Raw genomic sequence first — 27,977 nt, 5'->3', positions numbered from 1 at the left:
GTGTTCGGTTCGGTCCCTCTGGAGCTAATGGTGTCCAGTAGCCTAAGAAGCCCAAGCTGGCTGCAAGCAGGCAGGTTCGCTTCTTCTCCCCTTAGTCCCTCGATGCAGTGAGCCTGTTGCCAGCAGGTCTCACTGAAAATAAAAAACCTAAAACTAACTTTTCCTAAGAAGCTCAGGAGAGCCTCCTAGATTGCACCCAGCTCGGTCGGGCACAAAAATCTAACTGAGGCTTGGAGGAGGGTCATAGGGGGAGGAGCCAGTGCACACCAGGTAGTCCTAAAGCTTTTCTTTTTGTGCCCAGTCTCCTGCGGAGCCGCTATTCCCCATGGTCCTTACGGAGTTCCCAGCATCCACTAGGACGTCAGAGAAAGTAAGAAAAAAAAAAGAATAATATTTGACTGTCCTGTAGGATGGTCACTTGATGTTGCAGGCGTATCACAGGACGAAAACTTTTTAATATATAGGAAAGATATAAAGGAGAGAATGTCCCCACAAATTGCACAGGATCATTCACAAATGTATTACTCACAGTATAGAGACGCACGATTTCATAAGAAACACTCAGATAGTGTAGATTGGAGATTTAGCAGAAATCAGTATGTACAGCTGTAAAGTGGATCAGGGCTTCTGGAACGCAACAGACCCGGCATCAGCAGTAGCAGACTTCTGGATCAGGCTTCTTTCTACCAGGGGTGACTCCGCCCCACAGTCAACGCGTTTCGAGCCACTTGCTCTTCGTCTAGGCAATGTGTATTGAAGTCATGCTCAGAAGTGTCTTTATATAGCATGGAGGTCAATAATTTATGGGTTACATTCTTTATAATCCTAATAATACATAAAATAATTCAAAATACATATGTCTAGTAAAAACTATTAATACATCCTCCTACCAATGTGAACAATCTTTAACATGATGTAGACATACAGAGATGGGGATGCTATTGCGCGGAAGTTCTCCTCTTAGAGTCATGCAGTCTTTTTAAGTCCATTAATTAATCCTTAAAACAGAAGTGGTCTTAAGTTTCCTCCTTAGAACATGGTCCCATCTAGTCCTGCAGGGCTTTAAGGTCATAATCTAACATAATAACTGCAAAAAGGTTGTAAATTCTGGCACTTCCAATCTGTGGAACGCATAGCCCGTTCAGAAACAGGAAGTGATGTCATATTGGCCAAGGTTCCTTTTTTTTTTTTACAGGAAAAAATATTGTAAATGTGTCCCATACGCGTTCCAGATCTCACTTCCTACTAAGGAACATCAAGTGAACATCCAACAAGTAAGGAAAGTATTATTCCATTGCATTTCTTATTAGTTCTTGGGTTAAACATAGATATAGGACAATGGCAGCTCACGCCTGTACAGTGTTACCATATACCTCAATTTGTGTTTGTATCTTCACCTAATCTTGGCAACATTAAAGGGCCATACACACTATGCGATCCGCCGCCAAGCTGCCCAACGGCGGATACGGCCGACGGGCGACCCAGCAGCGGGGAGGCAGTGACGTTTCTTCACCCGGCTACATAGCAGTGCATGCAAATATGGACGAGATCGTCCATATTGGCCTGCATGCACAAGCGACGGGGCACCAGCGATGAACGAGCGCGGGCCGCGCATTATACATCGCTGGTGCCTCCACACTGAAAGATATGAAAGGTATCGCGTTCATTAATATCGCACAGTGTGTAGGGCCTATAAGACAGCACTATGTTCAATCCCCTGAATCAAAGTGACGAACAGATTAAAGAAAACTTCAACTGCCATTCAATTGACAGTGTAGACTCAGGTATGGAGAGACTGGAAAATTGGTTGCTGAAGGAAAATAGGTTGTGGTAGGAAGTCTCAACCAAATTATTCCAAAAGGGCTAAGAATTAAGAGGTCATTCATCTTTCACCGATAAAAGTGAAAGATTTAGGGGTATATTCAATAACTGTCGGAAGCTGTCGTCTTGTCGGGAAGACGGCAGCTTCCGACAGTTTTAGGTTGGAAGGGGTTCCAACCTATTCATTACGGCCCCATTTTTTCCAACAAGTCGGGAAACCCGACTTGTCGGAATGCATGCTGATCGGCGGCTTCAGCCACCGTTCAGCGTGCATTGTCAGAAACTGGGCCAAACCCGACAGGTTTTAGCCCCGTTTCTGACAATCTCAATCCGACGGATTGAGATGAGGTAGCTGAGACCAGGAGACGGGATGGGGGGGGGGGGGGAGCAGCGCTGCAGCGGGGAGAGCAAGAACCCATCGGCAGCTGCCGTGAGCCTCCGCTGCTGCAGCCACTGCTCCCCCATCCGCTCCATCTCCAACACTGCTCCCCCCACCGCCGCAGACATCTCCTCACCCCCGGCGCCGCTGTCAGCTCCCCCCGCACCGCTGATGGCTCTCCCCTCGCCCCCGGCGCCGCCGACAGCTCCCTCTGCCCCCGGCAGCGCTGACAGCTGGTCAGGAAACAGGGAACGGCCAAATCCAACAGTTGGATTTAGCCGCTCTTTTGAATAGGGGTTGTCGGGTCCATTCAGACAACTGCATGTCGGAATGTACCCGACTCTTATTGAATATACCCCTTAATGTTGCATGGAATTACATCTTGGATGCCTGTTTCTTCTCTCTTATGTACTCATATTAAAAGAAAGAAGGGACAAAATAAAAGGAATATAACAAAATATTGATATTCTTCAGACACTGGTGGGACCCTTCCAGGACCTAACAGAATTTGTGCTTATGGAGAAAGACACCAAACAAAAAATTAACTGATATCAAAGAAACAGAAATTTCAGAGACTACAGACGTGGTAAAAAAATAAATAAAGAATCATCAGGTACTTTAAAAAAGAAAATAAGAAAGGAATCAATGTCAACCATATCAAAGAGACACTGAACAGGAAACACCTGAAAATCCATGAAAAAAGTAGAAGAAGATGGACAATTGGAAAAGAGAACATCATAAGGGGAACCCAAGACATAAGAATAAGAAGAATGCAGAAGATTGTGAGAGAGAGAATTTAGCATGAATACAGTATACACCTGTAAGATACAGAGAAGAGAGAGAGAGAGACGGAAACATGTTTAGACCACAGTCTCTCGCAACACTCAAAGAGGTTCAGCAACAGGACCCATCCACCATGATCTTTACTGCAATAAAACAAGTGCCACGGAATTGTGAGGAGATTACATTAAAAAACAAAGAAGAACTCAAATGGATATATACCTTAAAACACTTGCATTCAAAGGGTTAAATATATACTTCAACATAAGCTCAGTATTGTAAGACAAATTTAACTTTGCATACATACACTACTTCATTAACACATTTACTCTGCTTTATTAATTATTACTGCAAACATATGCCTATTCTATCACAAAGAAGTTTGCCAAATACTTTATTTAAAAGAAATTTGGTCCTCCCAATATGCAGACTATTTTATCTAATGACATTTGCCAATCCAACAGTAGATGTATTACTTATTCATGATACATTAAATAGATATATATTACCATGTGCAGCAGTATACCATACCTCCACTCCTACTCTAATGTCATTTTAGGTTACATCATTTCACACAATACTTTGTTTCTATATTACTTTGTTTCTACCCAGATAATATGTAAGAAAACCCACTTCTTCCATTTCTAACTATATTCAATAGGAATAAACTGTCTGGTATACAGAAAATTCGGTAACCCAGATGTACTGACCAGCTCAGAGTCCAGATCGTAACCCCACTGAGAACCTCTGGAACAAATTGGAGCAACAGGTGAGTTCTAGACTGACTCTACCTTCTTCAGTGTCACAGGTGGTCACTGTACTTAAGGAGGAATGGCAAAACATACCGCCTGCTGCTGTCCAGGAACTTGTGGACAGTTTGCCAAGAAGGACGTCTGCACTAATCACTGCATGTGGTGGACCTACAAAGTACTGATGTCAATAAAATCTTGCTTATCTATTTGCTGTCAGTGTCCAATCACTTTTGTCTACATAGTGTATATTTCGATAACACCACTATCTATCATCCTTGATAAACGCACTATAGCCGAAACGCGTTGGAAGCACAGACTACAGAACAGAAGCTGCCTGTCGTGCGTTGTTATCTACTTTGCCAGTCTGTAGACCTCCTACTCCCACCGACCGGAGGGAGAGGAAAGAAAATCCTGATTCTCAGGAGATCACGACCAATCATGTGACCACAATCCAGGAAGTCCCGGACGCAAGTGATACACGCTACTGTGTCTAACCAAGAGCAAGGGGCTCTTGGTTAGAGACAAAGATACACAGCATGAAACAGCAACGGAGGTACTAAGGAGGAGGAAGGGACACAGTAAGAGGTAGCGTGACTGCAACCCCGCAAGGCCAGTCAACACCATCAGCCACAAAGTGGCACCCACACTCGAGTACTACCTTTGAGATAAGAGGACAGATGCACTTCAGAAGACTGGTAAGTGACCAACACCGGCAGGACTCCGCCAAAGTGTGACACTGACCACATTTCACACCAGCACTCTGTTCATGATAACCATTTGGGACATTTTGTTCATTATTCTGACAGTATAAGGATACTCATATTTTCAGGAAGATTGTGATCACTCCTGTATATAGCAAAGACTCTTATTCTAGCAAGGGGGAGCATAAACTCTAGGATTAGGCACCTTATGGACAAAGTGTTTCTAAAGAATAACCTAGAGCCCCACCCTGAGTGGGGTCCACCAATTACAGCGGGAGTATACCACCCTGGAGAGTATACAGAAGGGTAGTCTCCCAGAGATTGACCTGAAGGTGTCCATTGTGACTCCTCTATATACTGTAGTACAATTATTTTAATAAAAGGTTATATTTGACCAAGGTTCCCTCGAATACCCCAGAAATTAATACCAAAGTTATTACTGATTCAGGCTGAATATGGGGAGGAGACGACAAAATTACGTCCGATGGGAAAAATAAGAATTTACTCACCGGTAATTCTATTTCTCGTAGTCCGTAGTGGATGCTGGGAACTCCGTAAGGACCATGGTGAATAGACGGGCTCCGCAGGAGACTGGGCACTCTAAAAGAAAGATTAGGTACTATCTGGTGTGCACTGGCTCCTCCCTCTATGCCCCTCCTCCAGACCTCAGTTAGGGAAACTGTGCCCGGAAGAGCTGACACAATAAGGAAAGGATTTGGAATCCCGGGTAAGACTCATACCAGCCACACCAATCACACCGTACAACTCGTGATACGATACCCAGTTAACAGTATGAATAACAACTGAGCCTCACGAACAGATGGCTCATAACAATAACCCTTTAGTTAGGCAATAACTATATACAAGTATTGCAGACAATCCGCACTTGGGATGGGCGCCCAGCATCCACTACGGACTACGAGAAATAGAATTACCGGTGAGTAAATTCTTATTTTCTCTGACGTCCTAGTGGATGCTGGGAACTCTGTAAGGACCATGGGGATTATACCAAAGCTCCCAAACGGGCGGGAGAGTGCGGATGACTCTGCAGCACCGAATGAGCAAACTCAAGGTCCTCCTCAGCCAGGGTATCAAACTTGTAGAATTTTGCAAACGTGTTTGATCCCGACCAGGTAGCAGCTCGGCAAAGTCGTAGAGCCGAGACCCCTCGGGCAGCCGCCCAAGAAGAGCCCACCTTCCTCGTGGAATGGGCCTTCACTGATTTAGGATGCGGCAGTCCAGCCGCAGAATGTGCAAGTTGAATCGTGGAGCAGATCCAGCGAGCAATAGTCTGCTTAGAAGCAGGAGCACCCAGCTTGTTGGGTGCATGCAGGATAAACAGCGAGTAAGTTTTTCTGACTCTAGCCGTCCTGGAAACATAGATTTTCAGGGCCCAGACTACGTCCAGCAACTTGGAGGCCTCCAAGTCCCGAGTAGCCGCAGGCACTACAATAGGTTGGTTCAAATGAAACGCTGATACCACCTTAGGGAGGAATTGGGGACGCGTCCTCAATTCTGCTCTGTCCATATGGAAGATCAGATAGGGGCTTTTACAGGACAAAGCCGCCAATTCTGACACCCGCCTAGCTGAAGCCAAGGCCAAAAGCATGACCACTTTCCATGTGAGATATTTTAACTCCACGGTCTAAAGTGGCTCAAACCAATGTGATTTTAGGAAATCCAACACAACGTTGAGATCCCAAGGTGCCACTGGGGGCACAAAAGGGGGCTGAATATGCAGCACTCCCTTAACAAACGTCTGAACTTCAGGCAGTGAAGCCAGGCCCATAGTCACTCCTGACTGTAGGAAGTGCAGAAAACGACCCAGCTGAAATTCTTCTGTGGGGGCCTTCATAGCCTCACACCAAGCAACATATTTTCGCCATATGCGGTGACAATGCTTTGCTGTCACATCTTTCCTAGCTTTTATCAGCGTAGGAATGACTTCAACCGGAATGCCCTTTTCCATCAGGATCCGGCGTTTAACCGCCATGCCGTCAAACGCAGCCGCGGTAAGTCTTGGAACAGACAGGGCCCCTGCTGTAGCAGGTCCTGTCTGAGAGGCAGAGGCCAAGGGTCCTCTGAGATCATTTCTTGCAGTTCCGGGTACCAAGTCCTTCTTGGCCAAACCGGAACGATGAGTATAGTTCTTACTCCTCTCTTTCTTATTATCCTCAGCACCTTTGGTATGAGAGGAAGAGGAGGGAACACATAAACCGACTGGTACACCCACGGTGTCACTAGAGCGTCCACAGCTATCGCCTGAGGGTCCCTTGACCTGGCGCAATATCTTTTTAGCTTTTTGTTTAGGCGGGACGCCATCATGTCCACCTGTGGCCTTTCCCAACGTTTTACAATCAGTTGGAAGACTTCTGGATGAAGTCCCCACTCTCCCGGGTGGAGGTCGTGCCTGCTGAGGAAGTCTGCTTCCCAGTTGTCCACTCCCGGAATGAACACTGCTGACAGTGCTATCACGTGATTTTCTGCCCATCGGAGAATCCTTGTGGCTTCTGCCATCGCCATCCTGCTTCTTGTGCCGCCCTGTCGGTTTACATGGGCGACCGCCGTGATGTTGTCTGACTGAATCAGCACCGGCTGGTTTTGAAGCAGGGGTCTTGCCTGACTTAGGGCATTGTAAATGGCCCTTAGTTCCAGAATATTTAAGTGTAGGGAAGCCTCCTGACTCTACCATTGTCTTTGGAAGTTTCTTCACTGAGTGACTGCCCCCCAACCTCGGTGGCTTGCATCCGTGGTCACCAGGACCCAGTCCTGTATGCCGAATCTGCGGCCCTCGAGAAGATGAGCACTCTGCAGCCACCACAGCAGAGACACCCTGGCCCTCGGGAACAGGGTGATCAGCCGATGCATCTGAAGATGCGATCCGGACCATTTGTCTAACAGATCCCACTGAAAGATCCTTGCATGGAACCTGCCGAATGGAATTGCCTCGTAAGAAGCTACCATCTTTCCCAGGACTCGCGTGCAGTGATGCACCGACACCTGTTTTGGTTTCAAGAGGTCTCTGACCAGAGATGACAACTCCTTGGCCTTCTCCTCCGGGAGAAACACCTTCTTCTGTTCTGTGTCCAGAACCATACCCAGGAACAGCAGACGCGTCGTAGGAACTAGCTGCGACTTTGGAATATTCAGAATCCAGCCGTGCTGTTGAAGCACTTCCTGAGATAGTGCTACTCCGACCAACAACTGCTCCCTGGACCTCGCCTTTATAAGGAGATCGTCCAAGTATGGGATAATTACAACTCCCTTCTTTCGAAGGAGTATCATAATTTTGGCCATTACCTTGGTAAATACCCTCGGTGCCGTGGACAGACCAAACGGCAACGTCTGGAATTGGTAATGGCAATCTTGTACCACAAAACGGAGGTACACCTGGTGAGGAGGGTAAATAGGGACATGCAGGTACGCATCCTTGATGTCCAGTGATACCATGTAATCCCCTTCTTCCAGGCTTGCAATAACCGCCCTGAGTGATTCCATTTTGAACTTGAACCTTCTTATATAAGTGTTCAAGGATTTTAAATTTAGAATGGGTCTCACCGAACCGTCTGGTTTCGGTACCACAAACATTGTGGAATAGTAACCCCGTCCCTGTTGAAGGAGGGGAACTTTTATTATCACCTGCTGGAGGAACAGCTTGTGAATTGCCGCCAGCACTACCTCCCTGTCCGGGGGAGTAGCTGGCAAGGCTAATTTGAGGTAACGGCGAGGGGGAGACGTCTCGAATTCCAGCTTGTATCCCTGAGATACCACTTGTAGAACCCAGGGATCCACCTGTGAGCGAACCCACCGGTCGCTGAAGTTCCGGAGACGGGCCCCCACCGCACCTGGCTCCACCAGTGGATCCCCAGCGTCATGCGGTGGATTTAGTGGAAGCAGGGGAGGATTTCTGTTCTTGGGAACTGGCTGTATGGTGCAGCTTTTTCCCTCTACCCCTGCCTCTTGGCAGAAAGGACGCGCCTTTACCCGCTTGCCTTTCTGGGGCCGAAAGGACTGTACATGATAATACGGTGCTTTCTTTGGCTGTGAGGGAACCTGGGGTAAAAATGTCGACTTCCCAGCTGTCGCTGTGGAAACGAGGTCCGAGAGACCATCTCCAAACAATTCCTCACCCTTGTAAGGCAAAACCTCCATGTGCCTTTTAGAATCCGCATCACCTGTCCACTGCCGAGTCCATAATACTCTCCTGGCAGAAATGGACATTGCATTTATTCTAGATGCCTGCCGGCAAATATCCCTCTGTGCATCTCTCATGTATAAGACTACGTCTTTAATATGCTCTATGGTTAGCAATATAGTGTCCCTGTCAAGGGAATCAATATTATCAGACAGGGAATCAGACCACGCTGCTGCAGCACTGCACATCCATGCTGAAGCAATAGCAGGTCTCAGTATAGTACCTGAGTGTGTATATACAGACTTCAGGATAGCCTCCTGCTTTCTATCCGCAGGCTCCTTTAAGGCGGCCGTATCCTGAGACGGTAGTGCCACCTTTTTTGACAAGCGTGTGAGCGCTTTATCCACCCTCGGGGATGTCTCCCAACGTACCCTGTCCTCTGGCGGGAAAGGGTACGCCATTAGTGACTTTTTAGTAATCACTAATTTTTTTATCAGGGGATGCCCACGCTTCTTCACACACTTCATTTAACTCATCTGAAGGGGGAAAAACCACTGGTTGCTTTTTCTCCCCAAACATAATACCCTTTTTAGTGGTACCTGGGTTAATGTCAGAAATGTGCAACACATTTTTCATTGCCGTAATCATGCAACGGATAGCCTTAGTGGAATGTACATTTGTCTCGTCGTCGTCGACACTGGAGTCAGACTCCGCGTCGACATCTGTGTCTGCCATCTGAGGTAGCGGGCGTTTTTGAGCCCCTGATGGCCTTTGAGACGCCTGGGCAGGCACAGGCTGAGAAGCCGGCTGTCCCACAGCTGTTATGTCATCAAACCTTTTATGTAAGGAGTTGACACTGTCGGTTAATACCTTCCACATATCCATCCACACTGGTGTCGACCCCGCAGGGGGTGACATCACTTTTTTTCGGCACCTGCTCCGCCTCCACATAAGCCTCATCAAACATGTCGACACAGCCGTACCGACACACCGCACACACACAGGGAATGCTCTGACTGAGGACAGGACCCCACAAAGTCCTTTGGGGAGACAGAGAGAGAGTATGCCAGCACACATAACAGCGCTATATAATTAGGGATTTACACTATTACAGAAAGTGATTTTTCCCTATAGCTGCTTAACATGTATAGTTTGCGCCTAAATTTAGTGCCCCCCCTCTCTTTTTAACCCTTTGAGCCTGGAAACTGCAGGGGAGAGCCTGGGGAGCTGTCTTCCAGCGGAACTGTGAAGAGAAAATAGCGCCAGTGTGCTGAGGGAGATAGCCCCGCCCCCTTCTCGGCGGGCTTATCCCGCTCTTTTATTAATATTATGGCAGGGGATTTTTACACATATATAGTTTATTAGACTATATCATGTGTTTTTGTTGCCATGTTAAGGTACTCTAATTGCAGCCCAGGGCGCCCCCCCCCCAGCGCCCTGCACCCATCAGTGACCGGAGTATGTGGTGTGCATGGGGAGCAATGGCGCACAGCTGCAGTGCTGTGCGCTACCTTAATGAAGACCGGAGTCTTCAGCCGCCGATTTTCTCCTCGGAATCTTCCGTCTTCTGGCTCTGCAAGGGGGGCGGCGGCGCGGCTCCGGGACCGGACGACCAAGGCTGGGCCTGAGTTCGATCCCTCTGGAGCTAATGGTGTCCAGTAGCCTAGAAGCGCAAGCTAGCTGCAAGCAGGTAGGTTCGCTTCTCTCCCCTAAGTCCCTCGTAGCAGTGAGTCTGTTGCCAGCAGATCTCACTGAAAATAAAAAACCTAATAAATACTTTCTTTACTAGGAGCTCAGGAGAGCCCCTAGTGTGCAACCAGCTCGAGCCGGGCACAGATTCTAACTGGGGTCTGGAGGAGGGGCATAGAGGGAGGAGCCAGTGCACACCAGATAGTACCTAATCTTTCTTTTAGAGTGCCCAGTCTCCTGCGGAGCCCGTCTATTCCCCATGGTCCTTACGGAGTTCCCAGCATCCACTAGGACGTCAGAGAAATAATTATCCATACTACAGGAATCAGTATCACAACAGCATTACAACTGGAGAAGAAACCAACATGATAGTAAGAAAGACAATTGGACCTACCCAAGATTAGAGAGAGGGAGAATCTGGTCCAGGGACTGCTGAAAAAAGAAATAGCGAAAAAAGGGGTGGAATCCAGAAAGAGAAGTAGAAATAACTCAAAAAGAAAAAAGCAACAATATAAGATAACAAGCATGGTGCAGATTTAGAAACAGGAAAGATATTACATACATACTATACAAAAACGTAGGGACCATCTGAATGGGCGTCTACTGGAGCTATTCAATTGTTGCTCTGATAAGACGACTATTAGCCCGAGCAGTCACATTTTTTCTTGCATCCTCCGGAGGTGCAAGAAAAAAATGTGTTAAAATATCAGTAGTTTGGATACCCAAACCCGGACTTTGGACACCCATTCAAGTGCTTTAGACGAGTTTAGCCACTCAGATCTGACAGGCGCCTTAACTGGTATTGGTTGTCTGATCAGAGCAACAATTGAATAGCTCCGCTAAACGCCCATCTGCAGGGGGGCGCAGATAACGAAGGAATCGGCCCCATAGAATTTGACGGCAGATGAGAACCACTTGCACCATCTAGTCTGCCCATGTACACATACACACTAGGGTTAATTTTTGTTGGAGGCCAGTTAACCTACCACCAAATTTTTGGAGTGTGTGAGAAAACCGGAGTACCCGGAGGAAACCCATGCAAGTATGGGGAGGATATACAAACTCCACTCCAATCATCGAGGTGTCTTCACTTCACTCACCACCGGGCTACTAAAGGAAGTAGTTGCTGGCGTGGATAGTGAAAGTATTATCCCGCTGGCCTTGCTCCTCCCCCTGACATCAGAGGTCCTTTAGCCCAACTGGATCTAGCATCTACCCTCACCTCATTTGCTTCCTCCTCCACCCCCTGCTCATACTGCCCACTGTGCACCACACCTCCCCCCAGGTTCCCACCTCTCTCCTCTTCACACATTTCTTTTCTCCTCTGATGGCAAAACCAGTGCTGGTGGCTGCCGACTGCAAGCGACGTTGACAACAAAAAGCGCAACTGTGCCCAGCACCACATAACTAAGCCTGCCTGGCACATACGAGCAATTTTCTCATTATACGAATAGGACATTTTTTGTGGAGACTGAATTAAGGGGGACAGCAGTGATAAAAGTGGAGAAGTGAGCTAGTGGAGAAACTGCCCATGGCAACCAATCAGCTGCTCTGTATACTTCTATAGCATGCAAATTATAAATGTTACGTCAATGCTGACTAGTTGCCGTGGGCAACTTCTCCACTGGCTCACTTCTCCACTTGTATCACTGCTTAGTACATATTCCCCTTAGTGCAATGTTTCCCCTACGCACACAGCAGAGTAATATGGCATGAAAACGTTCCCATGCCAGATACCCAACGTCACCGTTAACCATGGGCCCGGGGGTGCCACTTAATAAAGGCTGAGGGCCTAAGAGCGCCATGAGGCGAGAACGCTTGGGAGCCAGTGATCTTAGGTGCAGAGACTGAGGGTGTGAGATGGGGACAATGAGCCTGTGAGAGTAAGGCAGCAGCATGGGGCAGGAATAAGCTGTACAGGGGGCAGAGGGTCTTCGGGGAGCTTTATGTGGATACTATAAGGGGGGCACTATGAGCTGGGCACTGAGATGCTGTAATGTGGCTGTGCTGATACAGAAATTAAGGGATATACTGTGTTGGGCATATTGAAGGCAGGGCCGGCTCTACCACTAGGCAGCTTTAGGCGGCTGCCTAGGGGCGCCGGGCCCTGGAGGGCGCCACTGACTTCATCTAGCAGAAAACTGAAACTGTATGCGGCCTCCTCCTTTTACACTGCGCTGGCATGCTGCTGCCGGTCTAATCAGGTGCAGCCGCCACTATCAGGCTGTACCACATAGTGCCTCAGCGCATCCTTCATGCCTACACATGTAACATCAAGTCATGTGAAGGCGGATGTATCTATGACTCCCGAGGGGCGCCCACACAGCCGCTTCTCATGGCCCTGATGCACCTCCTCTAGACCTCTGGATCTCCAGCAGCAAGCAGCACCTGACTACATGTCTGGAACCAGAGGCGTCGCTGTAATGCTGCTGTCATCCTCAAAGGGGAATACTGCCAATGCTGAAGGTAATCAAGAAAACAACTTAAGGTAAGTAAGCCATGGGGGTTTTGGGGGTCCGCAGACAGTACAGATCTTACAGCCCAATGGGTGGTTTGCATTTGCAAACAAAGGTTGGGGACGGGAGACCTGGCGCTCGCATAAGTTGGTCGGCATTCCAAACCCAACCCCAATTAAATATCCCCAGACCCCATATACAGTATGTATATATATATATGTATATATACATACACACAGTATATATACATATATAGAATATACATATTAAAAAATGTGAAATTGGCCTCATTGTTCTATATGATCCCTAACATGCTGGCTAGAGTGTATACATAAATAGATGGCACTCAAGGACTTTCAAAGTGAAAGCAAAATTTGGTGACTTTGTTACAATATACTTTATATATATAATGATGCAATTCACCCCTGCCCACCCTAGTGGCCACCTGTGGGAGGTTGAGGGTGTTTGTACGTTAGGGGGCGCTGGGCTGAAGTTTTGCCTAGGGTGCAGAGAGATCTTGCACCGGCCCTGATTGAAGGGGGTGGGGTGGTGAGGAGAGTATCATTGAGGCTTAGGTGACAGCCATGAGGTGGGAGGTATGAGGCCCGAGGCAAGGAGGGGACAAGCCACCGGACATGATGGCACGGTTGGTTCTATATTGGAGTGGGAGAAGGGACCTTCTGACGTATCTAGGGGAGGAGACCCGTCACCAGGGGGAGGAGCTACGGACGAACAAGGTACCCGAAAAGTACGCTCGCCACGCTTCGGGCACGGTGGCTCGCTCCGCTTCGCTCGCCACCTAGTTACTAAAGGTAATAGTTGGTGGTGTGAATACTAGACCAACTGTACCGCTGGCGTAGCTCCTCCCCCTTGTGTCGTAGCCCCTCCCCCTGACGGAAAAGGTCCCTTAGGCCACTTGGATCTAGCCTCTACCATGATTGGCACAGCCTAGTAATCCCTACTGCACAGCCGGATAATGGTGACACTACAGCGCATCACACATGTATCTACCTAAGCTGTAAGCGCTTCATTGTGCCTCTTTACTTCTCCAGCTGCTGCTGACTCACCCGCTCCCGCTCACTGCCGCCTCCTCCCTCCTTGTATGTTACACACTCGGCTTCCTGTCTGTGCGTTCCACCTGGCATCCGGTCTGTGCGTTCCACCATACTTCCGGTCTGTGCGGTCCACCCGGCTTTCACACTCTTCGTTGACATCTTCCGGGTGCGTGCTGAGTTGTGTGTGAAGCTGCGCTGTAGATGCTGGACCCAAGTGGCCTCAAGCGGTGCTGTGTAACGGTATATCTTTACTGTTGTGTGTGTGTGCGCCGGCACTGTAGGCATGTGGGTGTATGCTGTACATAATTGGTGTAGCTGTAGGGAGTGTATGTATGCTGGGCACTATGGGTATGGTTGATCACCATAACCCTATGGGTATGGGTATGGGTATGTACATATTCTGGGCACTTTGGGTATGGGAGTGTATGCTGGGCACTATGGGTATGGGGGGGTTTCTGGGCACTATGGGTATGGGGGGGTTTCTGGGCACTATGGTTATAGGGTGTGCGAGTGTTGGGTACTTCAAGTATAGGGTGTGTCTGTATACTGGGTACTGGTCACTTTGGGTATGGGGTGCTGTGGGTGTTAATGCAGGGCACTATGAGCATAGGGTTGTGTATGTATGCTGGGCACCAGTGGCGTAGCATCAGCCCCCGCATACCCCGCGGTGGTGTGGGGAGACGTCGGCGCTGATGCTCCCGCCAGTGTTTATGCAGATTCCATGTCCGCATGGAATCTGCTGAAAGTGTTCCTCCAGAAATGGAGGAAACAGAATCTAGAGGTTCTGCTTGACCTTTAGTGTCTGTCAGGGAAGCACAGCGGTATAGTCTTAACCGGGAGTGCCGGGAACGCTGGTGCCACCTGCAAAAGATGCAGAAGGCTGCATCTTCTGCTGTGAAACCCCTGGCAACGAACATGGAACGCAGAGCATGAAGAGCCCTGGCAACGAGCATGGAACGCAGAGCATGAAGAGCCCTGGCAACGAGCATGGAACCCAGAGCATGAAAGCCCTGGCAACGAGCATGGAACCCAGAGCATGAAAGCCCTGGCAACGAGCATGGAACCCAGAGCATGAAAGCCCTGGCAACGAGCATGGAACCCAGAGCATGAAAGCCCTGGCAACGAGCATGGAACGCAGAACATGAAAGCCCTGGAAACGAGCATGGAACGCAGAGCATGAAAGCCCTGGCAACGAGCATGGAACGCAGAGCATGAAGAGCCCTGGCAACGAGCATGGAACCCAGAGCATGAAAGCCCTGGCAACGAGCATGGAACCCAGAGCATGAAAGCCCTGGCAACGAGCATGGAACGCAGAGCATGAAAGCCCTGGCAACGAGCATGAAACCCAGAGCATGAAGGCCCTAGTAACGAGCATGGAACCCTGAGCATGAAAACCCTGGCAACGAGCATGGAACCCAGAGCATGAAAGCCCTGGCAACGAGAATGGAACGCAGAGCATGAAAGCCCTGGCAACGAACATGAAACGCAGAGCATGAAGGCCCTAGTAACGAGCATGGAACTCAGAGCATGAAAGCCCTAGCAACGAGCATGGAACCCAGAGCATGAAAGCCCTAGCAACGAGCATGGAACCCAGAGCATGAAACGCAGAGCATGAAGGCCCTAGTAACGAGCATGAAACGCAGAGCATGAAAGCCCTAGCAACGAGCATGGAACCCAGAGCATGAAGGCCCTAGTAACGAGCATGGAACCCAGAGCATGAAAGCCCTGGCAACGAGCATGAGGGGGCAAAATGTCTAGTTGCACCACTGCTGGGCACTGTGTGTGTAGGTATGTATGATTGTCACTGTGTTGGTTTAGGGTGCGTGTATGCTGTACCCTGGGTATAGGTATGCTCATATGCCAGGCACTGTCTGTGTGTGTGTATTCTGGATGGACTCTGTGTGTATGAAAGGGTGTACGTATGCCAGGCACTGTGGGTATGTGTGAGTTTATAGGGAAGGGTACAATGGACACTGTGTGAGTATTGGGGGGTGTATGCTGAGCATTATGGCTATGGGGGTGTGTATAATGGACACTGTGTGGGTATGGGGGTTCAGTGATCGCAAAAACGCGCTATGGCGCATTTTTTACCCGTTTTTGAAGACACGGGACTCCAGTATACAAAGTGGGAGGGTCCCCGGGGACGCGCTCCTCATTCCGCGAATCCGTAAGGGGGTTTTGTTTGATTGACATGCTGGCCTCGTGGTGAATGCTAGAAAGAGGAGGAGGAGCCAGTTCCCCCTCCTCATTGGCGCCTGGCTGATTGCGGAGGCCGGCTGACTCGCGGTGTCTGTAAGTGTATCCGGGGGGGGGGGGGGGGGGTTGTCACAGGGATGAGAGGTGCTGGCAATGTGCAGGAATCGGCGTCCGTGATCTAGTGGCTAAAGCTGGGCAAAGTGACTGGGGCTTCCTGCGGTGCCGTCTGAGGCAGTGGCCGCGCTGCCGCTCTTGCCTTTGATGTGTTCTCTCAAAGCAAGAGCGGCAGCGCGGACACTGCCTCAGACGGCACCGCGGGAAGCCCCAGTCACTTTGCCCAGCTTTAGCCACTAGATCACGGATGCCGATCCCTGCTGACGTGGTGCGCTCGAATCCCGTGAGTCTGTCCGCTATGGAGACCCGGTGAACTTGGTGGCGGTAATGTATAGCTGCGGCCGTGACGCGTGTTAGTCACGGCCGTGTCAGTCACTATGCCTGGGTTTGCTGACTGGTGTCCGGGGTTCCCGCAGGGAGACTAAGTGGTCAGTAATTGCAGGCGCTGTAAAGGTTCCTTGGCTGGCTGGCGTCTTCGGAGGGAGGGAGGGGGGCTGGAGCTGTGGTCGGCTGTGTTTTTCCCCATCACCACAGGTTATGTGGTGAATCACCACCTACCCCCTACTACTACTGCACCCATCCTGCTACCACCACTACTGCACCCATCCTGCCCCCTGCTACCACCACTACTGAACCCATCCTGCCCCCTGCTACCACCACTACTGCACCCATCCTGCCCCCTGCTACCACCACTACTGCACCCATCCTGCCCCCTGCTACCACCACTACTGCACCCATCCTGCCCCCTGCTACCACCACTACTGCACCTATCTTACCCCCTGCTACCACTACTGCACCTATCCTACCCCCTACTGCACCCATCCTGCCCCCTGCTACCACCACTACTTCACCAATCCTGCCCCCTACCACTACTGCACCTATCTTACCCCCTGCTACCACTACTGCACCTATCCTACCCCCTGCTACCACTACTGCACCTATCCTACCCCCTACTGCACCCATCCTGCCCCCTGCTACCACCACTACTGCACCCATCCTGCCCCCTACCACTACTGCACCTATCTTACCCCCTGCTACCACTACTGCACCTATCCTACCCCCTACTACACCCATCCTGCCCCCTGCTACCACCACTACTGCACCCATCCTGCCCCCCTACCACTACTGCACCTATCTTACCCACTGCTACCACTACTGCACCCATCCTGCCCCCTGCTACCACCACTACTGCACCCATCCTGACCCCTGCTACCACCACTACTGCACCTATCTTACCCCCTGCTACCACTACTGCACCTATCCTACCCCCTACTGCACCCATCCTGCCCCCTGCTACCACCACTACTGCACCCATCCTGCCCCCTGCTACCACCACTACTGCACCCATCCTGCCCCCTGCTACCACCACTACTGCACCCATCCTGCCCCCTGCTACCACCACTACTGCACCTATCTTACCCCCTGCTACCACTACTGCACCTATCCTACCCCCTACTGCACCCATCCTGCCCCCTGCTACCACCACTACTGCACCCATCCTGCCCCCTGCTACCACCACTACTGCACCCATCCTGCCCCCTGCTACCACCACTACTGCACCCATCCTGCCCCCTGCTACCACCACTACTGCACCTATCTTACCCCCTGCTACCACTACTGCACCTATCCTACCCCCTACTGCACCCATCCTGCCCCCTGCTACCACCACTACTGCACCCATCCTGCCCCCTGCTACCACCACTACTGCACCCATCCTGCCCCCTGCTACCACCACTACTGCACCCATCCTGCCCCCTGCTACCACCACTACTGCACCCATCCTGCCCCCTGCTACCACCACTACTGCACCTATCTTACCCCCTGCTACCACTACTGCACCTATCCTACCCCCTACTGCACCCATCCTGCCCCCTGCTACCACCACTACTGCACCCATCCTGCCCCCTGCTACCACCACTACTGCACCCATCCTGCCCCCTGCTACCACCACTACTGCACCCATCCTGCTCCCTGCTACCACCACTACTGCACCTATCTTACCCCCTGCTACCACTACTGCACCTATCCTACCCCCTACTGCACCCATCCTGCCCCCTGCTACCACCACTACTGCACCCATCCTGCCCCCTACCACTACTGCACCTATCTTACCCACTGCTACCACTACTGCACCCATCCTGCCCCCTGCTACCACTACTGCACTTATCCTACCCCCTACTACTACTGCACCCATCCTGCCCCTGCTACCACCATTATTGCTCCCATCCTGCTACCAGTACTGCACCTATCCTACCCCCTACCACTGCTGCACCTATCTTACCCCCTGCTACCACTACTGCACCTATCATACCCCCTACGACTACTGCACTCATCCTGCCCCCTACCACTGCTGCACCTATCTTACCCCTTGCTACCACTACTGCACCTATCATACCCCCTACCACTACTGCACCGATCCTGCCCCCTACCACTGCTGCACCTATCTTACCCCCTGCTACCACTACTGCACCCATCCTGCCCCCTGCTACCACTACTGCACCTATCCTACCCCCTACTACTACTGCACCCATCCTGCCCCCTGCTACCACTACTGCTCAAATCCTGCTACCAGTACTGCACCTATCCTACCCCCTTCCACCTCTACTGCACCCATTCTGTCCCACATACCCACACAGTGCCCATTATAAACACCCCCATACCCACACAGTGCTCATTATTCACAATGCCCAGTATACACACCCCATCATACGCACACCCATACCACACAGCGCCCATCATACGCACACCCATACCACACAGCGCCCATCATACGCACACCCATACCACACAGCGCCCATCATACGCACACCCATACCACACAGCGCCCATCATACGCACACCCATACCACACAGCGCCCATTATACACACTTACAATGCTCATAGCACCCTCTATACCCACACACTGGCCATCATACGCACCACCCATACCCACACAGTGCTCATTATACACCCCCCCCCCAGCGCCTAGCATATGGGTACTCCATACCCACAGTGCCTATGATACATCCCCCCATACACAGTGACCAGCAAACAAACTCCCATATCCACACACAGTGCTCAGCATAGACACAAACAATCCCCAAACCAAAGCAGTGCCCAGCATACGCACACACCTCGTGTTATAGTGGTAGGGCTTCAACAAGGACACAGAGAAGCTGATCTTAAAAGTTGACGGGGAGCAGGACTCACCGAATCCTGGGTACTGATGCCTCCCTACCCCTAACACTGCCTACAGCACTTCCTGCACCTAACCCCCCATTTGCCCCGCAATACTGCCATAACTGCTGTCTACCATGTGGGGTGGTCTAATGCTATGTGGGGAGGCATAAGGGGAGCTCAAAAGCATACATTGCTATGGGACCCAGAAACTGTGAAGTAGGACCCCAATTTTTTAAAGTGAGGGGTCCCTGGGACCCACAATTTTTTCTGCTCAGCGCGATCACTGGGGTTGTATGCTGGGCACAATGTGAATGCGAGGAGGTAAACATAGGCCAGGCATTGTGTGTGTTTGGTGGGCACTAATGGGTATTTGGGGTATATAATGGACACTGTGTGGGTGTTGGGGAGCATACATATGCCAGTACTGTGTTGATTTTGGGTGTGTGTATGCTGATCATTGTGAGTACAGCAAGATGTATGCTGGACACTGTGTGTATGAGGAAGTGTACATATGGCAGGCACTGTGTGTGTATGCTGGGCATTAATGGGTATGGGGGGTGTTTAATGGACACTGTGGGTATGAGGGGTTGTATGCTGGCCAATTTGGGTATAGGGGTGTACGTATGCCGGGCACTGTGTGTGTGTGTGTGTGTGTGTGTGTGTGTGTGTGTGTGTGTGTGTGTGTGTGTGTGTATGCCGGGCACTATGGATATGGGGAGTGTGTATAATGGACACTGTGTGGGTATGGTGCAGTTTACATATACCAGGTACTGTGTGTGTGTGTGTGTGTGTGTGTGTGTGTGTGTGTGTGTGTGTGTGTGTGTGTCTGTCTGTGTTGGTATGGTGTATGTGTGCTGGGTACTATGAGTATGGGGTGGTGTACATGTGCCAGGCACTGTGTGTGTGATGGGGGACTGTGTTGGTATGGTGTGTATATATGTGTGCTGGGTACTATGGGTATGGGGTGGTGCACATATGCCAGGCACTGCGTGTATGTATGGGGGACTGTGTTGGTATGGTGTGTGTGTGTGTGTATATGTGTGCTGGGTACTATGGGTATGGGGTGGTGTACATATGCCAGGCACTGTGTGTATGTATGGGGGACTGTGTTGGTATGGTGTGTGTGTGTGTGTGTGTGTGTGTGTTGGGTACTATGGGTATGGGGTGGTGCACATATGCCAGGCACTGCGTGTATGTATGGGGGACTGTGTTGGTGGGGGTGTGTGTGTGTGTGTGTGTGCTGGGTACTATGGGTATGGGGTGGTGTACATATGCCAGGCACTGTGTGTATGTATGGGGGACTGTGTTGGTATGGTGTGTGTGTGTGTGTGTGTGTGCTGGGTACCATGGGTATGGGGTGGTGTACATATGCCAAGCACTGGGTGTATGTATGGGGGACTGTGTTGGTATGGTGTGTGTGTGTGTGTGTGTGTGTGTGTGTGTGTGTGTGTGTGTGTGTGTGTGTGTGCTGGGTACTATGGGTATGGGGTGGTGTACATATGCCAGGCACTGGGTGTATGTATGGGGGACTGTGTTGGTATGGTGTGTGTGTGTGTGTGTGTGTGTGTGTGTGTGTGTGTGTGTGTGTGCTGGGTACTATGGGTATGTGGGGGGTGTACATATGCTGGCCATTGTATGTGTATGGGTGACTGTGTTGGTATGTGGTGTGTGTATGCTGGGCTATGTGGGTGAAGCAAGATGCTGGGCTCTGTGTGTATATGGGGGGGTGCACATATGCCAGTTACTGTGCGGGTATGTGTGTGTGATGGGCACTCCGAGTATAGGGGTGTGTATAATGGACACTGTGTGGGTATGGGGGGTGTATGCTGGGCACTTTGTGTTTTTGAGGGGATATACATATTCCAGGCACTGTGTGTGTGGGTATAGGTGTGTGTATGCTGGTCCCCATGGGTTTGGGACGGTTATAATGGACACTGTGTGGGTATGGGAGGGGGGTGTATGTAGAGTGCTGTGGGTATGGGTGTGTATGTATGCCAAGGACTGTGTGTCAGTAATGTGAGGTGAATGGCTGGGGATGCACACATTGGGGATGGGTCTGAATGCTGGGAGCATGTCTCACCCCCTACTCACTGTAACTCTCCCCCCACCAGAGGCGTAACTAGGGTGCTCAGCGCGCAGGGCAAGATTAAGACCCCCCCTCAAAGACACAACACATGCGCAATAAAGTATTAGCGCTTCACAAAATGGGCGTGGCCACATGCTTGAAGGTGCATGGCCACTCAAAATTGAGTGTGTCGATATGACACACTACCCGTTTCTCGTTGCTCTGGACACATTACTTTCCATTCCATATGCACTTTACCTCTATGATGGTTTCTCACATTGTGGAACATCTGGAGAAATGTATTCTCCCTGGAAAGACAGTGTTTTTAGTCGGTATTCTCTATTGATGGAGGATATCACATTGTCCAGAAGATGCTTGTTTGTGTAGGAATATTAACAAGGGCATCATACAACAGCGGTTCAGCCAGACTTATGCCCCCTGTGTCACTTCCTGCCCCCTGCATCTCAGCCACACCATCATCTCCACCTTGCATCTTTCAACCACACAATCATCTCTCCCCTGCGTCTCTCAGGCACACCATCATCTCCCCCTGCGTCTTCTATGAGCACACCATCATCTCCCCCTGCATCTTCTCCCAGCACACCATCAACTCACCCCTGCGTCTCTCAGCCACACCATCATCTCTCCCCTGCGTCTTTCAACCACTCCATCATCTCCCTGCATCTCTCAGCCACACCATCATATCCTCCCTGCTTCACTCAGCACACCATCATATCCCTCTCCGTCTTTTCCCAGCACACCATATCCCCCTGTCTCTTTTCCCAGCAAACCATCATCTCCCCCTGCGTCTTCTCCCAGCACACCATCTTCTCCCAACACACCATCATCTCCCGCTGCGTCTTCTCTAAGCACACCATCATCTCCCCACTGCATCTTCTCCCAGCACACCACCATCTCCCCACTGCATCTTCTCCCAGCTCACCACCATCTCCCCACTGCATCTTTTCCCAGCACACCATCATTTCCCCACTGCATCTTCTCCCAGCACACCATCATCTCCCCACTGCATCTTCTCCCAGCTCACCATCATCTCCCCACTGCATCTTCTCCCAGCTCACCATCATCTCCCCACTGCATCTTCTCCCAGCACACCATCATCTCTGCACTGCATCTTCTCCCAGCACACCATCATCTCCCCTGTGTCTTCTACCAGCACACCATCATCTCCCCCTGCTTCTTCTTTAAGCACACATCACTTCCCCCTGTGTCTTCTGTCAGCACACCATCATCTCCCTCTGCGTCTTCTCCCAGCACACCATCATCTCCCCCTGCGTCTTCTCCCAGCACACCATCACCTCCCCTTGCATCTTCTCCCATTACACCATCATCTCACCCTGCGTCTTCATAAGCACACATCATTTCCCCCTGCATCTTCTCCCAGCACACCATCATCTCCTCACTGCATTTTCTCCCAGCACACCATCTTCTCCTCCTGCATCTTCTCCCAGCACACCATCATCTCCTCACTGCATTTTCTCCCAGCACACCATCACCTCCCCGTGCATTTTCTCCCAGCACACCATCACCTCCCCCTGCGTCTTCTCCCAGCACACCATCATCTCCCCCTGTGTCTTCTCCCAGCACACCATCATCTCCCCCTGCGTCTTCTCCCAGCACACCATCATCTCCCTCTGCGTTTTCTCCCAGCACACCATCATTTCCCCCTGCGTCTTCTCCCAGCACACCATCACCTCCCCCTGCGTCTTCTCCCAGCACACCATCATCTCCCCCTGCGTCTTCTCCCAGCACACCATCATCTCCCCCTGCGTCTTCTCCCAGCACACCATCACCTCCCCCTGCGTCTTCTCCCAGCACACCATCATTTCCCCCTGCGTCTTCTCCCAGCACACCATCATCTCCCCCTGCGTCTTCTCCCAGCACACCATCACCTCCCCCTGCGTCTTCTCCCAGCACACCATCACCTCCCCCTACATCTTCTCCCAGCACACCATCATCTCCCTCTGCGTCTTCTCCCAGCACACCATCATCTCCCTCTGCGTCTTCTCCCAGCACACCATCACCTCCCCCTGCGTCTTCTCCCAGCACACCATCATTTCCCCCTGCGTCTTCTCCCAGCACACCATCATCTCCCCCTGCGTCTTCTCCCAGCACACCATCACCTCCCCCTGCGTCTTCTCCCAGCACACCATCACCTCCCCCTACATCTTCTCCCAGCACACCATCATCTCCCTCTGCGTCTTCTCCCAGCACACCATCATCTCCCCCTGCGTCTTCTCCCAGCACACCATCATCTCCCCCTGTGTCTTCTCCCAGCACACCATCATCTCCCCCTGCGTCTTCTCCCAGCACACCATCATCTCCCCCTGCGTTTTCTCCCAGCACACCATCATTTCCCCCTGCGTCTTCTCCCAGCACACCATCACCTCCCCCTGCGTCTTCTCCCAGCACACCATCATCTCCCCCTGCGTCTTCTCCCAGCACACCATCATCTCCCCCTGCGTCTTCTCCCAGCACACCATCACCTCCCCCTGCGTCTTCTCCCAGCACACCATCATTTCCCCCTGCGTCTTCTCCCAGCACACCATCATCTCCCCCTGCGTCTTCTCCCAGCACACCATCACCTCCCCCTGCGTCTTCTCCCAGCACACCATCACCTCCCCCTACATCTTCTCCCAGCACACCATCATCTCCCTCTGCGTCTTCTCCCAGCACACCATCACCTCCCCCTGCGTCTTCTCCCAGCACACCATCATTTCCCCCTGCGTCTTCTCCCAGCACACCATCATCTCCCCCTGCGTCTTCTCCCAGCACACCATCACCTCCCCCTGCGTCTTCTCCCAGCACACCATCACCTCCCCCTACATCTTCTCCCAGCACACCATCATCTCCCTCTGCGTCTTCTCCCAGCACACCATCATCTCCCCCTGCGTCTTCTCCCAGCACACCATCATCTCCCCCTGTGTCTTCTCCCAGCACACCATCATCTCCCCCTGCGTCTTCTCCCAGCACACCATCATCTCCCCCTGCGTTTTCTCCCAGCACACCATCATTTCCCCCTGCGTCTTCTCCCAGCACACCATCATCTCCCCCTGCGTCTTATTTAAGCAGAGCATCTCCCCCTGTGTTGTCTCTTAGCACACATCACTTCCCCCTGTGTCTTCTGTCAGCACACCATTATCACCCCCCTAAATCTTTTCTCAGCACACCATCACCTCCCCCAGCAAGTGATTACAAACGTATTTTACCCAGTTTTCAGGGCAGGGGACTCACTTTTCTAAAATGGGTGGGTCCTTGGGAGACGTACTCCACTGCAGCCAATCAGTTGAGTGATTGAAACTGGTTGTAAAATGAAGAGGTCGAGCTTTACTAGTCCTCTTTGCGTTCACCTGGTTACGCGCACCATTACCTCCCCCTGTGTCTTCTCATGTTCTGCCTGTTTCTCTCGCCATCTCCTTCACTCTGTGTCAAACAGACTTCTCCACTACATTCTGTCTCTCTCTACCCCCCCCTCCCCCTTCACTGGGTATGTGGGTACATGTGCTGAACATGATGCTGTATTCCTCCAAGCTCCCTGCTTCACATGCTCCACGCTCTGTACCCCATGGTTATTTTTCTGGGCTCCCTGCTCCACTCTCTGTACCCCATGGTTATTCCTCCCCTAGTAGAATATAGAAAAACTAAATAATGTAAATACACAAATCCTATTTTTCTCTATACTAAAAGTGAAGATGGCAGGAACTTTCCTGTATATATATTTATGGTTACAGATAGGGTAAGGTTTGTTATTGTAAGATAGAGCCCTGTTTTATATGTTTTACAATTAAACTTTAAGCAACATTTCCAAATGTGAGGCATTCCATTTTTCTTTTTTTTTTTCATGTTTCTTTCATCACACATTATTGCACAGTAGTGAAGAAGACATCTGTTGAGTGTGAGACACCTAGCAGGTGTTCTTGTGTGACAGACCCAGAGCCCCATCACGGTTCCTCCACCTCATTAGCCAATACATGAGAGAGACAATGAGCGGAGGATGCTGGAGCTCGCCAACAAGATCATTCATCTGCTGACTGGAGAGGTGACTGCTGGGAATGGGGCATTATACAGTAACACCAGGGGAGGTGTCTGGGTGATGACTGGAGAGGTGACTGCTGGGAATGGGACATTATACAGTAACACCAGGGGAGGTGTCTGGGTGATGACTGGAGAGGTGACTGCTGGGAATGGGGCATTATACAGTAACACCAGGGGAGGTGTCTGGGTGATGACTGGAGAGGTGACTGCTGGGAATGGGACATTATACAGTAACACCAGGGGAGGTGTCTGGGTGATGACTGGAGAGGTGACTGCTGGGAATGGGGCATTATACAGTAACACCAGGGGAGGTGTCTGGGTGATGACAGGAGAGGTGACTGCTGGGAATGGGACATTATACAGTAACACCAGGGGAGGTGTCTGGGTGATGACTGGAGAGGTGACTGCTGGGAATGGGACATTATACAGTAACACCAGGGGAGGTGTCTGGGTGATGACTGGAGAGGTGACTGCTGGGAATGGGACATTATACAGTAACACCAGGGGAGGTGTCTGGGTGATGACTGGAGAGGTGACTGCTGGGAATGGGTCATTATACAGTAACACCAGGGGAGGTGTCTGGGTGATGACTGGAGAGGTGACTGCTGGGAATGGGACATTATACAGTAACACCAGGGGAGGTGTCTGGGTGATGACTGGAGAGGTGACTGCTGGGAATGGGTCATTATACAGTAACACCAGGGGAGGTGTCTGGGTGATGCTGGAGAGGTGACTGCTGGGAATGGGACATTATACAGTAACACCAGGGGATGTGTCTGGGTGATGACTGGAGAGGTGACTGCTGGGAATGAGACATTATACAGTAACACCAGGGGAGGTGTCTGGGTGATGACTGGAGAGGTGACTGCTGGGAATGGGACATTATACAGTAACACCAGGGGAGGTGTCTGGGTAATGACTGGAGAAGTGACTGCTGGGAATGGGGCATTATACAGTAACACCAGGGGAGGTGTCTGGGTGATGACTGGAGAGGTGACTGCTGGGAATGGGACATTATACAGTAACACCAGGGGAGGTGTCTGGGTAATGACTGGAGAAGTGACTGCTGGGGATGGGGCATTATACAGTAACACCAGGGGAGGTGTCTGGGTGATGACTGTGTCATTGTGTGTGTCAGGTTCCTACAAGGTGTCAGGATGTCACTGTCTAATCTCTCCATGCAGGAAGGGGAGTAAATAAAGGAACACAGGGTCTATACAAGGATGTGATGATGGAGAATAACTGGCCCCTCACATCACTAGGTAAGTGGTTTTGTATTTATTGTGCATGGGAGACCAGGTATGGGGGCCACCTACATACACAACTCATCTGATAATCACATATATATGTGTGTCTCCTTCAGATGGACCCAGTAACAGCGGTACCACAGGGAGATGTCCCTATGATATTTATTCACAGAATTGTACAGAGGAGAATCACAGGACTCCAAAGCAGTACCAGGTAGAAGGCATTTAGGGCCTTTCACTGTATGATTTGTAAAAAAAAAAAAAGCTGTGTCCAACTATTTGTATTGTTTCATTTCTTATTGAAATCAGAAATGATTATTATATTCTTCTATTGCTGGTTTATATAGGGTGAAGGCCACTTCAGTAATATTAAGGTTGAAGATATAGATGGAGAAGAGACGTTTGTGACTGTTAATACGGCAGAAGATATAGAGGAAGAAGATGAGACTTATGTCAATGTTATCAAGACAGAAGATATGGAGGGAGAAGAAAAGTATGTGCCTGATTATAAGGCTGAAGGTATAGAGGGAGAAGAAGAGATGTATGTCACTGTTATTGAGGGAAAAGAAGAGAAGTATGTCACTGATATCAAGGCATAATATATAGAGGGAGAAGAAGAGATGTTTGTGACTGATATCAAGGCAGAAGTAATACAGGTAGAAGAAGAGATATATGTGAGAGGTGATCAGCAGTGTAAGGAGGAGGAAATCCCTACAGATATCAGCACAGGTGAGTAATCACTTATTACATACAAGAGTAACACATTCTCCTTGCTCAGTCACTAAAACAATATTTTATCCTACACCCGCCTTTGTCAGTATAGACTAATTGAGAAAATATGTATCTGCACAGTGGGGGAATCCAGAGCCATCAATCGCTAATAGACTCATGCTGAAAGTAGTGCTATTTACCGTAAAAACAGGTCCACTTCTTGGACCACTGAAGCTGGTCGTTCCCTATAAGACCCCATTAGGTTGTAGGCCTGAACCATCCCAGTATACATGAGTTCAAAGTTTTGAAACTGACTCTTGATTTTTCCAGTTCCTTGAACTCTATAGGATAGATGTACTTACTCCCTGGTATTTATGTATCGCCTCTGTCAAGTCTCTAGATCACCACCAGGAGAAATTAAAACTCCTCAACCATGGTATGTCAGTACAAATCTCCAGGCCACTGGGTACACTTACTATGCAAGATAAATTGTTTCTGAGCTTCTAGACTCAATGAGCCCTGAAAAAATGTAACCACATTTCTGTGTCTCCTTCATTGACCATGCTGCAGAACAGATGTAAGCGGAAGATTTGACCAATGACCTACTTAATGCTAGAGAGGCCTCTGGCTCCACTTCACCCCTACCCAGATTCAAATCCAGAG

The 27,977-nt window shown here is 50.4% G+C and overlaps 1 protein-coding gene and 1 long non-coding RNA gene across 2 annotated transcripts in view; both read right to left on the bottom strand.

The window, feature by feature from the left end:
- The window catches only part of LOC135057195 (uncharacterized), a 166,218-nt gene that overhangs the window by 40,266 nt on the left and 97,975 nt on the right, over nucleotides 1–27,977 (bottom strand). The window lies entirely within an intron of this gene.
- LOC135057073 (uncharacterized) lies at nucleotides 536–13,815 on the bottom strand. The gene is made up of 3 exons (XR_010244127.1): nucleotides 13,725–13,815; nucleotides 10,652–10,689; nucleotides 536–825 (listed from the first exon to the last, which is right to left on the bottom strand). It is a non-coding gene; the product is annotated as an uncharacterized LOC135057073 (long non-coding RNA).

The sequence above is a fragment of the Pseudophryne corroboree genome, chromosome 3 (genome assembly GCF_028390025.1).
Source record: "Pseudophryne corroboree isolate aPseCor3 chromosome 3, aPseCor3.hap2, whole genome shotgun sequence".
Classification (NCBI taxonomy): Eukaryota; Metazoa; Chordata; class Amphibia; order Anura; family Myobatrachidae; genus Pseudophryne; species Pseudophryne corroboree.
This window is presented reverse-complemented; position numbering and strand designations above follow the sequence as displayed.